This window comes from Gymnoscopelus braueri (genome assembly GCF_963280865.1).
Source record: "Gymnoscopelus braueri genome assembly, chromosome: 15".
In the NCBI taxonomy this organism is placed as follows: domain Eukaryota; kingdom Metazoa; phylum Chordata; class Actinopteri; order Myctophiformes; family Myctophidae; genus Gymnoscopelus; species Gymnoscopelus braueri.
The window spans coordinates 46078238-46092067 of record NC_137620.1 but is presented as its reverse complement, the minus strand read 5'-3'; the positions used below and the strand labels follow the sequence as shown (position 1 = coordinate 46092067).

General features: G+C 45.0%; 1 long non-coding RNA gene and 1 pseudogene across 2 annotated transcripts; one reads left to right on the top strand and one right to left on the bottom strand.

Moving 5' to 3' along the window:
- Nucleotides 1-1192: 1192 nt before the first annotated feature.
- LOC308101952 lies at nucleotides 1193-12314 on the bottom strand. The gene is made up of 3 exons (XR_013934587.1): nucleotides 12229-12314; nucleotides 9986-10122; nucleotides 1193-1258 (listed from the first exon to the last, which is right to left on the bottom strand). It is a non-coding gene; the product is annotated as an uncharacterized lncRNA (long non-coding RNA).
- On the top strand, nucleotides 4229-8296 carry LOC308102172 (annotated as a pseudogene). Its single transcript has 4 exons — nucleotides 4229-4623; nucleotides 5137-5377; nucleotides 5928-7928; nucleotides 8196-8296. The product of its transcript is annotated as an uncharacterized misc_RNA (transcript).
- Nucleotides 12315-13830: the final 1516 nt, after the last annotated feature.

The window sequence follows — 13830 nt, the reverse complement described above, 5'->3', positions numbered from 1 at the left end:
TGACCTTGGGTCAGTATCCCGGGGAAGCGGGCGATGTGCTTGTGGTCCTCGGTCTCCAGGTTCCAGGTGACCACGGTGGTGACGGCGGTGCGGGGGGAGGGGCAGAAGGCCACGGCGTGCGTCCCCTCCCGGTTGACGGACACCTGGGAGATGTAGTCCTGACTGCAGCCCAGGATGGAGCGCTGGTACAGGAAGGAGGAGGAGCTGAACAGCTCGATGTGGATGATCTCACTGTCACTCTTGTACGGGTACCTGGAGTCGCAGTCACAATCAGTTACTGGACTGCTACAAACTGTTATTGAACAAGAACTCTATCGCAATGATTACTATATGATCACAATATAGAGTTTTAAGCTTTTAACTCTTACCCTGCCAGAGTTTTTTCAGAACAGTCTGTAGCCTCTGCCAGGGTTTTGACCGATTTTGGTACCTTTTCGCATAGCCACAAAATATTTTTCTCAAGTATGATTGATCCCCAGAAAAGTTCTAATCACAGATGAGATTCAGGTGTGGTTTCACAAATGTCAACGAGGTCAATTTGACCTTGTTGTCATGTGTTGTTTGATGTTTGAAAATAGCTCAAAACCAGTAGTTTCAAACCAAAAAACATTGTGAATTGTTTGTCCGTTTCAATTTTAACATTGAAGTGGATGGAGCAGCAAATCTTTGGAAATTGTTATCTCCTTATTCGTTTGGAATATCGAAAAGGTGTCAATACTAAATAATTAGAGAATCTTTTTAGATTTTTTTTAATGACGTTTTTAAACGTCTTTGGCAGGCAACAGCTAATTTCTCAAAGACGTTTATAAACGTCTTTGGCAGTTATAGAGTTAACAGTAAACGTTTTTTTTTCCTTCTTTTTTTTTAAGATTTGGGGGCTTTTTCTGGCTTTATTGATAGGATAGAGGGCTGACAGGAAATGGAGAGAGAGATGGCGGAAACAGCAAAGGTCGTCGGGATCGGGAGTCAAACCCACGACACGCTGTCAAGCTGGACCACCAGCATATGTGGTATGCGCTTGGACCGCTAGGCCAGCGGGCGCCCCTAAACGTTTTTGATTTGAAGAATTGATCTAATTGTGTGTTGTGCTGTATAGAATGTACAGTGTGTCTGAGTACAGTTACTGTACCTGCAGAAGATCATCAGGTATTCTGCAGTCATCTCCACCGCTTGGATGGAGGCTGATGCATGCTGGGTATTCAACACACACAACACTGTACCCGACCGCGCGCTGAACACTGCTGCTTGACCTCCTGACCTGAGAGAGAGAGAGAGCGAGCGAGCGAGCGAGCGAGAGAGAGGCAAACAGACAGATTAAGGTTTGCTTGAGGTTGTGCATTATTAAACTCTTAATTAGGCATGCACTCCAAATATTATCCAGTATAAACTAAAATGATGCTTCAATATACAGTACATCAGACACATGCTAAGTGACACATTTTAAATAGAGTAAACACTAAATAATCCACTGGTTATTCTGGGCATAGGTGAACATTCAGACAGGTTTTTTTAAGTGCTTAATTAAAACAATCAATCATTAATGATCGGACTTTGTGATCGTGCAATTTAGCCAATCCATTATCGGAGTCATTTGCATTGAAAATTGCAGGTGGCGAATCAATTGAAGCAGCCCTAATCATTTGATTTGGTCGACAACAGCTTCAATTTCCTCTCCAAATAGTGTGAACTATAAACTAAACTGTCCACATGCAAAACCCCCCATGAGCTTCCACGACTGTCCCGCTGTCTGTTCTTCCCTCTAGCCGCAGTCAGAGGACACTAATTCTTTGACCTGCCACCTCAAATGACCCCGTCTGCTGATGATTGGCTCTGGCCACTCAACCGTGAAGGTGTTGGGTTCCTCCCCCACATGACTGTGACGGAGGCTGCATGACTGTTTTTTAACCCATTAAGACCGGGAACGCATCCGTGTCATTTTTAGATTTCTTTGGGCTATTAAAAAAATAGCAGATCTACAAGCTCATAGCGCGGCACCGAGTGCCGCGCTATGAGCTTGTGGATCTGCTATTTTGCTATTGCTAATTTTGTGGAAAAAAATTGTGCTTCTGGGGGGTCCCTGGAACAACATATTTTGAGATGGGGGTCCGTGACCAAATACATATCATTTTGGGGGTCCTTGACATGAAAAAGTTGGAGCACCACTGATATAGCAACATACTGTTAGGATTGAGAAAACATTTTTAGATTATGTATTTGGCCCGCCGACCCCCATCTGAAAATGTTTTGTTCCAGGGGCCCCCCGAGAAGCAAAGATTTGAGTTAAAAATGTTCGCTTTAAAAAATATATATAATATCTATATTTCTAAGCGAACATTTTTAACTCAAATCTTTGCGTGAAAATTTGTGCAAATATTTGAATATATTATATTCAAATATTTGCACACATTTTCACGATTTTTCAAAAATAGCAGATCTGCAAGCTCATGAGTGCCACGCTATGAGCTTGTATATCTGATATTTTTTTGAATAGCCAAAGAAATCTTAAAAAAGACACAGATGCGTCCCCGCATTAGATGGGTTAATCACGTTCCATGATTAAGATTAAACACCTTGTGGAAAAACCCTCATTAATATCGTGTCGGCTGACGTGTCAACCACATCTTCCTGCCAGGGTGTAAATAAACTGGCGTGCCGGGTTACACTAACATCCGAGAAGACGACGGCCTTCAATAATGGATAGTGATCAATAATTCAGAGGTGCATGTTTCTTTAAACCCCCGATGGTGAAATCAGTCTAGGTGTTACTATGGCGGCCTGATTTGACACCTTGTTAACAAAGGGTACAGGAGGTGTTATTTAAGGACGAGCCCTGATGAGGGACAGGACGCCTGTGACAAGTACAGCACCGCAAGGCAGTGGTGGAAAAAAAGAGTACTCAAATGTTTTACTTAAAGGGATATTTCACTTAAAAAATGAAAATTGGGTCGTTTTGTCGTCTACTCAGGCTTTTGTGAGTTAAATTACAGCGGTGAGGTGACGTCTGCAGTTAGTTAGTTAAAAAAAAAATTAAGTGTCCCCATTATGCAAGTAAATTAAATATACTTAAACTACCAAAAGTAAAAGTACATCTACAAGCTGCGTCGCAAGCTTGTAGATCTGCTATTTTCAAAAGATTTGTATACATATTAAACTTGTGAAATGGGACATTCTGCATAATGAGTAGTTTTACTATAAATATATTTACTAATTATATTATAATTAATTATATAATTTATATTTACTTGCATGGGGACACTTTAGTGTTTTCATATACATTTACCTTGCAGACGTGTGTGTGTGTGTGTGTGTGTGTGTGTGTGTGTGTGTGTGTGTGTGTGTGTGTGTGTGTGTGTGTGTGTGTGTGTGTGTGTGTGTGTGTGGTATTTTTATCGATCTATTTCACTGTATATATTCGCTACGAAGGGTGTTCAAACTGCTGCATAAGATAGGACAGCTGTGTAGGGGTCAGGTTTGCTTCTAAATTACTTTGTCCAGGAGGTCTTACGTGCGTGCTGTTTCCCGAAGCCTGTTAGGCAGACATGTCAGACATGTAACGCCGTGTGGTGTACGACGATGGTGTTTCCCGAAGCCAGTTTAGATAGCACGTAAGGCACAGCCAGCTGCTACTAATGAAGATAGTGCGTAGCGGGGTTGCTACTGCGCAGCTGCGTGGAGGCTCTTACGCAGCTTCTAGGCTACGCACAACCTGAAATCGCTTTGGGAAACCCGGTCATTGTTCTTCTAATGCGTGAGGGAGCCGTGCTTTTTCAATTAAATGTTTCATTTATTTGTAATATTTTTGGGGGAAAATGAAAAAAAATGCGTCACCAGAAAAACGTGGTTCATGTAAACTCGAAATACGTAGTGACAAACGCTCATAGACTCCAGTGCATTCCCTAAACTTCCGGTTCAGGGCTTTGTCACTTTTCTCCAATAGAAGGCTCTGTAGACTGGCCCGATGAAGTGAACCGTCCGAGCGATGTCAGTACTATGACATCATAACGATGACATCAGGGTACCTCCATATATGGGCATAAACGGGACACAGGCTGACAGACAGACGCACCCGTACAGTCATAAAGTCGTTCGTTTTAAAAGTCACAACTAGCAAGTTCAGCGTCAAGTCGAGAATGTGCATTGCAATAGTACTTACATTAGAAAAGAAACCTTAAATATAGGTGTCACTATCATATTATAATTGTTTTACACATTCATTTTTAACAAAACAATGTGTGATTTGATATCGTCTCTGACCAAAGACGGCTGGCACCTCAGTGACGAGGGGATAGCACGGCTGAAAGGTGAGGCGGAAAACGCGTCTCACGGCGACATCGTCCGCATCGCGCTCGACAGCGACCTCAGGCCCGTCGGCAGACAGACCCTCCCGCCGGAGATCAACGGCGGCCGGGTGGAGAAGCTGGACGGGACCGTGCGTCCTCCAGGTGCAGAAGGTCAGGAACATCTCGGCCCCCAAGGAGCACCAGGAGGCCCCATGCGGCTCCCCAGGATGCTGCGGCTGCAGATGACCGACGGACACACCGCCTGCGTGGGCCTGGAGGTCAAACCCCTTACCCGGGGTCGGCCTGAACACCCCGCCCGGGACCAAGGTGAAGCTCGTCGGCAGTGGTGGAAAAAGTACTCAAATTCTTTACTTAAGTAAAAGTACCAATACTGCAATATAAAAATACTCTGTTACAAGTAAAAGTCCAGAATTAAAATTTTACTTGAGTAAAAGTACAAAAGTATTGGCATCAAAATGTACTTAAAGTACCAAAAGTAAAAGTACTAAATATTTGAAAATAGCCGATCTACAAGCTCACAACGCGTCGCGATGCGACGCGTTGTGAGCTTGTAGATCTGCTATTTTCAAATAGCCTATGTATAAAATAGGGCTAAAGTGGTTAATGTGTGTTTTATAATGTAATAATTTATATCTGAAAAGTAACTAGTAACTAAAGTTTTCAAATAATTGTAGTGGAGTAAAAGTACAATATTTGCCTCCGAGATGTAGTGGAGTAGAAGTAAAAGTATAGACAACTGGAAATACTCCAGTAAAGTAAAAGTACCTCAAAATTGTATTTAAGTACAGTACTTGAGTAAATGTACTTAGTTACTTTACACCACTGCTCGTCGGCACGGTCCGGGTCCGAAACGGTCTCCTGTCTCCTGGACGAGTCCAACGTCTCGGTCCTGGGCGGAGCGGTGGACCGCCTGACGGAGAAGTGGGAGCAGCAGAGGAGCCTGGTCAAACAGCGCGGCAGGAGGAACGTCGGCGCCGACGGCGGACCTCCTCCCTTCGTGCCGTTTGGACAGAGACGCGCGAGGAAGGACGACGAGGTCGACGGCGGGGAGCTGGACCGGAGGAAGACGCTGCAGAGCACCTGCGTATTCTGAAAAACCTATGTTTCTATATCAGCGGTGTTCAATCTTTTTCATGTCAAGGACCCCCAAAATGATATGTATTTGGCCGCGGACCCCCATCAAAATATTTTGTTCCAGGGACCCCCCAGAAGCAAAGATTTGAGTTAAAAATGTTTGCATTAAAAGTATTTATATTCAAAGATTTGCACACATTTTCACGATTTTTCAAAAATAGCAGATCTACAAGCTCGTAGCGCGGCACTCGGTGCCGCGCTATGAGCTTGTATATCTGCTATTTTTGAATAGCCCAAAGTGTAAAATAATGCTTTTTAGCTCAAATCTAAAAATGACACAGTTCCAGGTCTTAATGGGTTAAAAAATGAAAATTGGGTCGTTTTGTCGTCTACTCAGGCTTTTGTGAGTTAAATTACAGCGGTGAGGTGACGTCTGCAAGGTAAATGAATATGAAAACATTAAAGTGTCCCCATTATGCAAGTACATTAACTCATTCCCTGCCTAGAACGACTAAAACGACGACTTTTGTCCTTTAAGCCCTGTCTGCCAAGAACGACTAAAACGAAACGGCGGGGAGCTGGACCAGAGGAAGACGCTGCGGAGCACCTGCGTGGCCGAGACGACGGCCGAAGACAGCGGCGAGTTCGAGAAGCAGCGGATGGCCGCCATCGCCGAGGCGGTGGCCAAGGCCAAAGAGGCTCCTCGGAGCTTCGGCGGCGGAGCGAACGCGGGCGCTAACCTGAGCTGCGGCGGCGCTGCCGGGGCCTCGTCGTCGTCCTCCTCCTACCGCGGCGGCGGGCGTGACTCGTTCAAGTCTGGCCGACGGGAGGAAAGGGCGGAGAGGTGGACCGAAGGCAGCGGAAAAGACGGGGATTGTCGCGACGTGCTGGACGAGCAGGCTCTGAGAGATACAATCGTGGAGATGGGGTTTGACGGAGAGGACGCTCGCCGGGCCTTAATGGAGAACAACAACGACCTAGACGTGGCTCTCAATGTGCTGACCGGAGCCACCAGCAGACCCTGTCCCAACCCCGAGATCGAGTCCTACAGACCCTCTCCCAACCCCGAGATCGAGTCCTACAGACCCCCACCCAGAGCAGCAAGAGGTAGAGGTAGAGGACGAGGAAGAGGACGGTCCAGGTTCGAGGACGAGGAGGTGGGAGGAAGGCCCTCTGGTACGAACACTCTCTTTGACTTCCTGGAGACCAAGATGGGAACGTTCTCCATCGACGAGCCAGAGAGCCAGTCGCCGACGGCGCCTCAGAGACAACACCACCACCACCGGGACGATAGGACGCCGCCTCAGAGACAACACCACCACCACCGGGACGATAGGACGCCGCCTCAGAGACAACACCACCACCACCAGGACGGTAGGACGCCGCCTCAGAGACAACATCACCACCACCAGGACGGTAGGACGCCGCCTCAGAGACAACACCACCACCACCGGGACGATAGGACGCCGCCTCAGAGACAACACCACCACCACCGGGACGATAGGACGCCGCCTCAGAGACAACACCACCACCACCGGGACGATAGGACGCCGCCTCAGAGACAACACCACCACCACCGGGACGGTAGGACGCCGCCTCAGAGACAACACCACCACCACCGGGACGGTAGGACGCCGCCTCAGAGACAACACCACCACCACCAGGACGGTAGGACGCCGCCTCAGAGACAACACCACCACCACCAGGACGATAGGACGCCGCCTCAGAGACAACACCACCACCACCGGGACGGTAGGACGCCGCCTCAGAGACAACACCACCACCACCGGGACGGTAGGACGCCGCCTCAGAGACAACACCACCACCACCAGGACGGTAGGACGCCGCCTCAGAGACAACACCACCACCACCAGGACGGTAGGACGGCTTTCTCCCACTCAGACTCCTCCCAGTCTCACGCCAAGTTCTTTCACGACGACAACAGACAGCAAAGGAGCGACAGGCCGCCACCACGGTTCCTCCACAGGGACAGTGACTTTCCCAAAGCAGGCCAGGAGGAGCCTAGTTGTACCTCTACCTCTGCACCCCCTCACTCCTCCTCCTCTGCACCCCCTCACACCTCCTCTGCACCCCCTCACACCTCCTCTGCACCCCCTCACACCTCCTCTGCACCCCCTCACACCTCCTCTGCACCCCCTCACACCTCCTCTGCGCCCCCTCACACCTCCTCTGCACCCCCTCACACCTCCTCTGCACCCCCTCACACCTCCTCTGCACCCCCTCACTCCTCCTCTGCACCCCCTCACTCCTCCTCTGCACCCCCTCACTCCTCCTCTGCACCCCCTCACTCCTCCTCTGCACCCCCTCACTCCTCCTCTGCACCCCCTCACTCCTCCTCTGCACCCCCTCACACCTCCTCTGCACCCCTCACTCCTCCTCTGCACCCCCTCACTCCTCCTCTGCACCCCCTCACTCCTCCTCTGCACCCCCTCACTCCTCCTCTGCACCCCCCCACACCTCCTCCTCAGGCCCAGGTCAGCGCTGGAAGGGCCAGGGGAAGGAGAGGAGGTCACATGGTGGCAGTGGTGGAAAGTAACTAAGTACATTTATACAATATATACTGTCCTCAAATACAAGTAGAGGTATTTTTACTGTGCTTGAGATTTTCCATTTGTGATACATTATACTTCTACGGAATCTACGCCATTACATGCATTTCAGAGGCAAAGAGCGCATACTTTTATACTCCACTTACAGTTATTTGACAGCTTTAGTTACAGGTAGTTTGAACTGTGGATTTAGATTATACTGTATTAATACAAAACATGCCTTAACCACACTAGTGACCCACCAAAAAAGGTGTCGCTCACGTGCTTTATCGTGCCCGCAGTTTTGCGCTACTGGAGAGCCTGTGTGCGGCCAGTGAGCGCGGCGGCTTCATTCATTCATTTGAGGCCTGAGGTTCCGATTCTGCAAAATGTCTTTTGAATCCTAACGGTTTTCTGATAAACGTATATTTCTATATCAGTGGTTTTCAAACTTTTTCATGTTAAGGACCCCCAAAATGAAATGTATTTGACCGCGGACCCCCCCCCCATCTCAAAATGTTTTGTTCAGGGACCCCCCAGAAGCAAAGATTTGAGTTACAAATGTTTGCTTTAAAAACATATCTATTCAGAGATTTGCACACATTTTCACTATTTTTCAAAAATAGCAGATCTACAAGCTTGTATCGCGGCACTCGGTCTAACCTGTAAGCAAAGAGGACGTGGTCTTTGAGATCTAACCTGTAAGCAAAGAGGATGTGGTCTTTGAGATCTAACCTGTAAGCAAAGAGGATGTGGTCTTTGAGATCTAACCTGTAAGCAAAGAGGCCGTGGTCGTTGAGATCTAACCTGTAAGCAAAGAGGACATATAGTCTTTGAGATCTAACCTGTAAGCAAAGAGGACGTGGTCTTTGATATCTAACCTGTAAGCAAAGAGGACGTATAGTCTTTGAGATCTAACCTGTAAGCAAAGAGGACATATAGTCTTTGAGATCTAACCTGTAAGCAAAGAGGACGTGGTCTTTGAGATCTAACCTGTAAGCAAAGAGGACGTATAGTCTTTGAGATCTAACCTGTAAGCAAAGAGGACGTATAGTCTTTGAGATCTAACCTGTAAGCAAAGAGGACGTGGTCTTTGAGATCTAACCTGTAAGCAAAGAGGATGTGGTCTTTGAGATCTAACCTGTAAGCAAAGAGGATGTGGTCTTTGAGATCTAACCTGTAAGCAAAGAGGATGTGGTCTTTGAGATCTAACCTGTAAGCAAAGAGGATGTGGTCTTTGAGATCTAACCTGTAAGCAAAGAGGACGTATAGTCTTTGAGATCTAACCTGTAAGCAAAGAGGACGTATAGTCTTTGAGATCTAACCTGTAAGCAAAGAGGACGTGGTCTTTGAGATCTAACCTGTAAGCAAAGAGGACGTATAGTCTTTGAGATCTAACCTGTAAGCAAAGAGGACGTATAGTCTTTGAGATCTAACCTGTAAGCAAAGAGGACGTGGTCTTTGAGATCTAACCTGTAAGCAAAGAGGATGTGGTCTTTGAGATCTAACCTGTAAGCAAAGAGGATGTGGTCTTTGAGATCTAACCTGTAAGCAAAGAGGATGTGGTCTTTGAGATCTAACCTGTAAGCAAAGAGGATGTGGTCTTTGAGATCTAACCTGTAAGCAAAGAGGACGTATAGTCTTTGAGATCTAACCTGTAAGCAAAGAGGACGTATAGTCTTTGAGATCTAACCTGTAAGCAAAGAGGACGTATAGTCTTTGAGATCTAACCTGTAAGCAAAGAGGACATATAGTCTTTGAGATCTAACCTGTAAGCAAAGAGGACGTGGTCTCTGAGATCTAACCTGTAAGCAAAGAGGACGTGGTCTCTGAGATCTAACCTGTAAGCAAAGAGGACGTGGTCTCTGAGATCTAACCTGTAAGCAAAGAGGACGTGGTCTCTGAGATCTAACCTGTAAGCAAAGAGGACGTATAGTCTTTGAGATCTAACCTGTAAGCAAAGAGGACGTGGTCTCTGAGATCTAACCTGTAAGCAAAGAGGACGTATAGTCTTTGAGATCTAACCTGTAAGCAAAGAGGACGTGGTCTTTGAGATCTAACCTGTAGGCAAAGAGGACGTGGTCTTTGACACAGTTGTTGTGTGACAGCAGGACGGAGCGGTCTCGGTGGACGGCCGGGCCCTCCAGAGACACGTGGACACAGGACAGCACGGAGCACGAGTCACACAGGTCCAACACCTGGAGGACACACACACGTTCATAGGATTCATACGTTTCATTCATATTCATACCATCTATAGCAGGGGTCTTCAACAGGGGGACCGGGACCCCTAGGGGTTCCTAATAGTTACTACAGGGGGTCCGCCAAAAAAATATTTCCGTGATGGGGAACATATGCCGAAAATAGCCGATCTACAAGCTCATGGGATCTCGTAGATCGGCTGTTTCCTGAGAGTTGCTGTAGAGGGGGAAAAGAGCAGACCAAGTACAGAGCCAACGGTCAAAGTTGACTAAATATTGAGGGTTTAAAAGGTTAACTGTCTGAAAATACACGTTGGCATGAATCCAACTATCTATGATGAAATCTATGAAAAATAAGTAGGGGGTCCCTGCTTCATATCTCTCTCAGCTAAGGGGTCCTTGGCCTGAGAAACGTTGAGGACCCCTGATCTATTAGCTGTGGTACTCGGTGGTTGAGCGTGTGATATTTGCGTTTTAAACTGTTTATGTTTTCAGTTTCCTCTGTTTGCTGTGTCGGTGAGTCTGTTGGTCGGATGCAGTGGTGGAAAGTAACCAAGTACATTTATTTAAGTACTGTTCTTAAGTACAATTTTGAGGTATTTGTACTTTACTTGAGTATTTCCAATGTCCAGTACTTTTACTTCTACTCCACTACATCTCAGAGGCAAATATTGTACTTTTACTCCATCACAATTATTTGAAAACTTTAGTTACTAGGTACTTTTCAGATATAAACGATGATATCATGAAACCTACATTAACCACTTTAACCCTATTTTATACCTGGGCTATTTGAAAATAGCAGATCTACAAGCTCACAACGCGTCGCGACGCGTTGTGAGCTTGTAGATCGGCTATTTTCAAATATTTAGTACTTTTACTTTTGATACTTTAAGTACATTTTGATGCCAATACTTTTGTACTTTTATTCAAGTACATTTTTAATTCTGGACTTTTACTTGTAACAGAGTATTTTTATATTGCAGTATTGGTACTTTAATTAAGTAAATAATTTGAGTACTTTTTCCACCACTGGTCGGATGTCAACTGTTTCATGGACCACAATGGAAACAGGCTTCGGCTTTTTTTGTGACTTGATCCATGCTGACTTGACCCATGCTGGCGCTCTTAAGGGTGCATTGATTTGCTTTTAATTGATGCCAATAAAATATTCTATTACTAAACCATTTTCATATCAAGGAATGAATATGTCTTTGTGTATATTTGGCCACGGACACCCATTTGAAAAGGTTTTGTACCAGGGACCCCCACGTAAAAGATTTGAGATGTTTAAAAGTTTAGATTTTCCAAACATTTTCGAGTATAGAATAGGGTTAGATGATGCTAAATGACAAGATAACATGGTTGTGGCTCTTTCGGAGCGGGAACTTTGGGGGGGTGGGAGGGGTAACATATGCTGTTTGTGTATGCTTTTGTCTTATTGACCTGTAGGTGAATTGGAAAATACCAATAATGAAACATCGAACAAAAAAAAGTTGCTAAATTGACGGCATTCATTGATTTAAAAAGGACCTTCGTTCTTTCTGTGTTATTGTATTGCAGACCGAATTAACCCATTAAGACCTGGAACTGTGTCATTTTTAGATTTGAGCTAAAAAGCATTATTTTACACTTTGGGCTATTCAAAAATAGCAGATATACAAGCTCATAGCACGGCACCGAGTGCCGCGCTACGAGCTTGTAGATCTGCTATTTTTGAAAAAACGTGAAAATGTGTGCAAATCTGTGAGTATATATATTTTTAAAGCGAACATTTTTTACTCAAATCTTTGCTTCTGGGGGGTCCCTGGAACAAAACATTTTGATGGGGGTCCGCGGCCAAATACATATAATTTGGGGGGTCCTTGACATGAAAAAGATTGAGCACCACTGATATAGAAACATACGTTTTTCAGAAAACTGTTGAGATTTAGGAGACATGTAGAATCGGCTTCAGGTCTCAATGGGTTCAACTAAATCAGATCCTTGGTGGAAACTGGAAACAACTCAAGCTTCACCATATCAATCTGAATAGCCATGAACATTTTGTAGGAATAACTCAAAGGTGTAGCTCTGATGATCAGACTCATTAGCGAACGGTACCTTGACTCGATGGCTCCCGTCATAGAAGGCCACCAGCAGCTGACCCTCACAGGCCGTGGTCACTATGGGGACGTCCGTAGAGTCGCTCTCTGAGTAGATGACCTGTCCAGACCCCACCTCCCTGACCTGGAACACAACAGCAGCACCCTATCAACAAATCTGCAGCAATGTTAGGGGCGCAACAATTCATTGTACTAATCGACTTAATCAATATTAAACAAATTGTTATTGAGAATACAATTAAATAATCGGTTCATAATCGATTAGATCCCTAATTTAGTTTATGTCATTATACAGTTGGTGGCCAGTGACTTTGACCAGTTTCACTTTCAAAACCTTTGTCACTGGCAACCTACTGTAGGTGAAACAGTGAAAAAAAAGGGGAAGTTATTTTAAGCATTTTAAAAGGGTCCATGGCTTTATTAGCCATGGATCCTATTAAAATGCTTAAAATAATTTCCCCTTTTTTAAAAAAATATGTCGTAACAAATTATAATTGTCCTCTATAACTAAATTGTCAAATTAAAAACACCTTAAATATTGTATTTATTTTAGAAATAGTTAATCTTTCACTCAATAGGGGCAATGCCTAGCCTGGGATCCACACTGCTTCGCTACGTTCGGCGGATTTCTTTTTCTCACTCGCTACTGCACAGCACGGGTGAAAACGACCCGCGGCTTAGCTTCTGATTGGTCTTTAGGGGGGGGGGGGCGGCGGGACCAGTGTTGTCCAATGTAAAACTAAAGTCACTTCCTGACTTGCCTAAGTAAATCCTCCTATCATTTGACAAACCTCTGTAACCGTCGCGAGAGCAAAAATGTGAGGCCGGTTCTCCTCACTGGCTGGAGCAACTGATCTGAATTCAGTGGTGGAAAAAGTACTCAAATTCTTTACTTAAGTAAAAGTACCAATACTGCAATATAAAAATACTCTGTTACAAGTACAAGTCCAGAATTCAAAATTTACTTGAGTAAAAGTACAAAAGCATGGTCTTCAAAATGTACTTAAAGTATCAAAAGTAAAAGTACTAAATATTTGAAAATAGCAAATCTACAAGCTCACAACGCGTCGCATCGCGACGCGTTGTGAGCTTGTAGATCTGCTATTTTCAAATAGCCTAGGTATAAAATAGGGTTAAATTGGTTAATGTATGTTTTATAACGTAATAATTTATATCTGAAAAGTAACTAGTAACTAAAGTTTTCAAATAATTGTAGTGGAGTAAAAGTACAATATTTGCCTCTGACATGTAGTGGAGTAGAAGTAAAAGTATTGGAAATTGGAAATACTCAAGTAAAGTACAAATACCTCAACATTTTACTTAAGTACAGTACTTAAGTAAATGTACTTAGTTACTTTACACCACTGTCTGAATTTGCACACAGCCATTGACCATTACGATCTGAACGCAACTGCGAAGCCCGTTTCTCAATCTCATCAAATCTCAGCTGTTTATTTATTAGCGTTTTAAAAAAACAATGGGAGATCAAACTGTGCATGCGTCGAATCCACACACCCACTCTGTTACAGTGTTGTTGCCGCCTGCCTCGCCTGCCTCAAGTGCACACACACACACACACACACACACACACAGACAACGT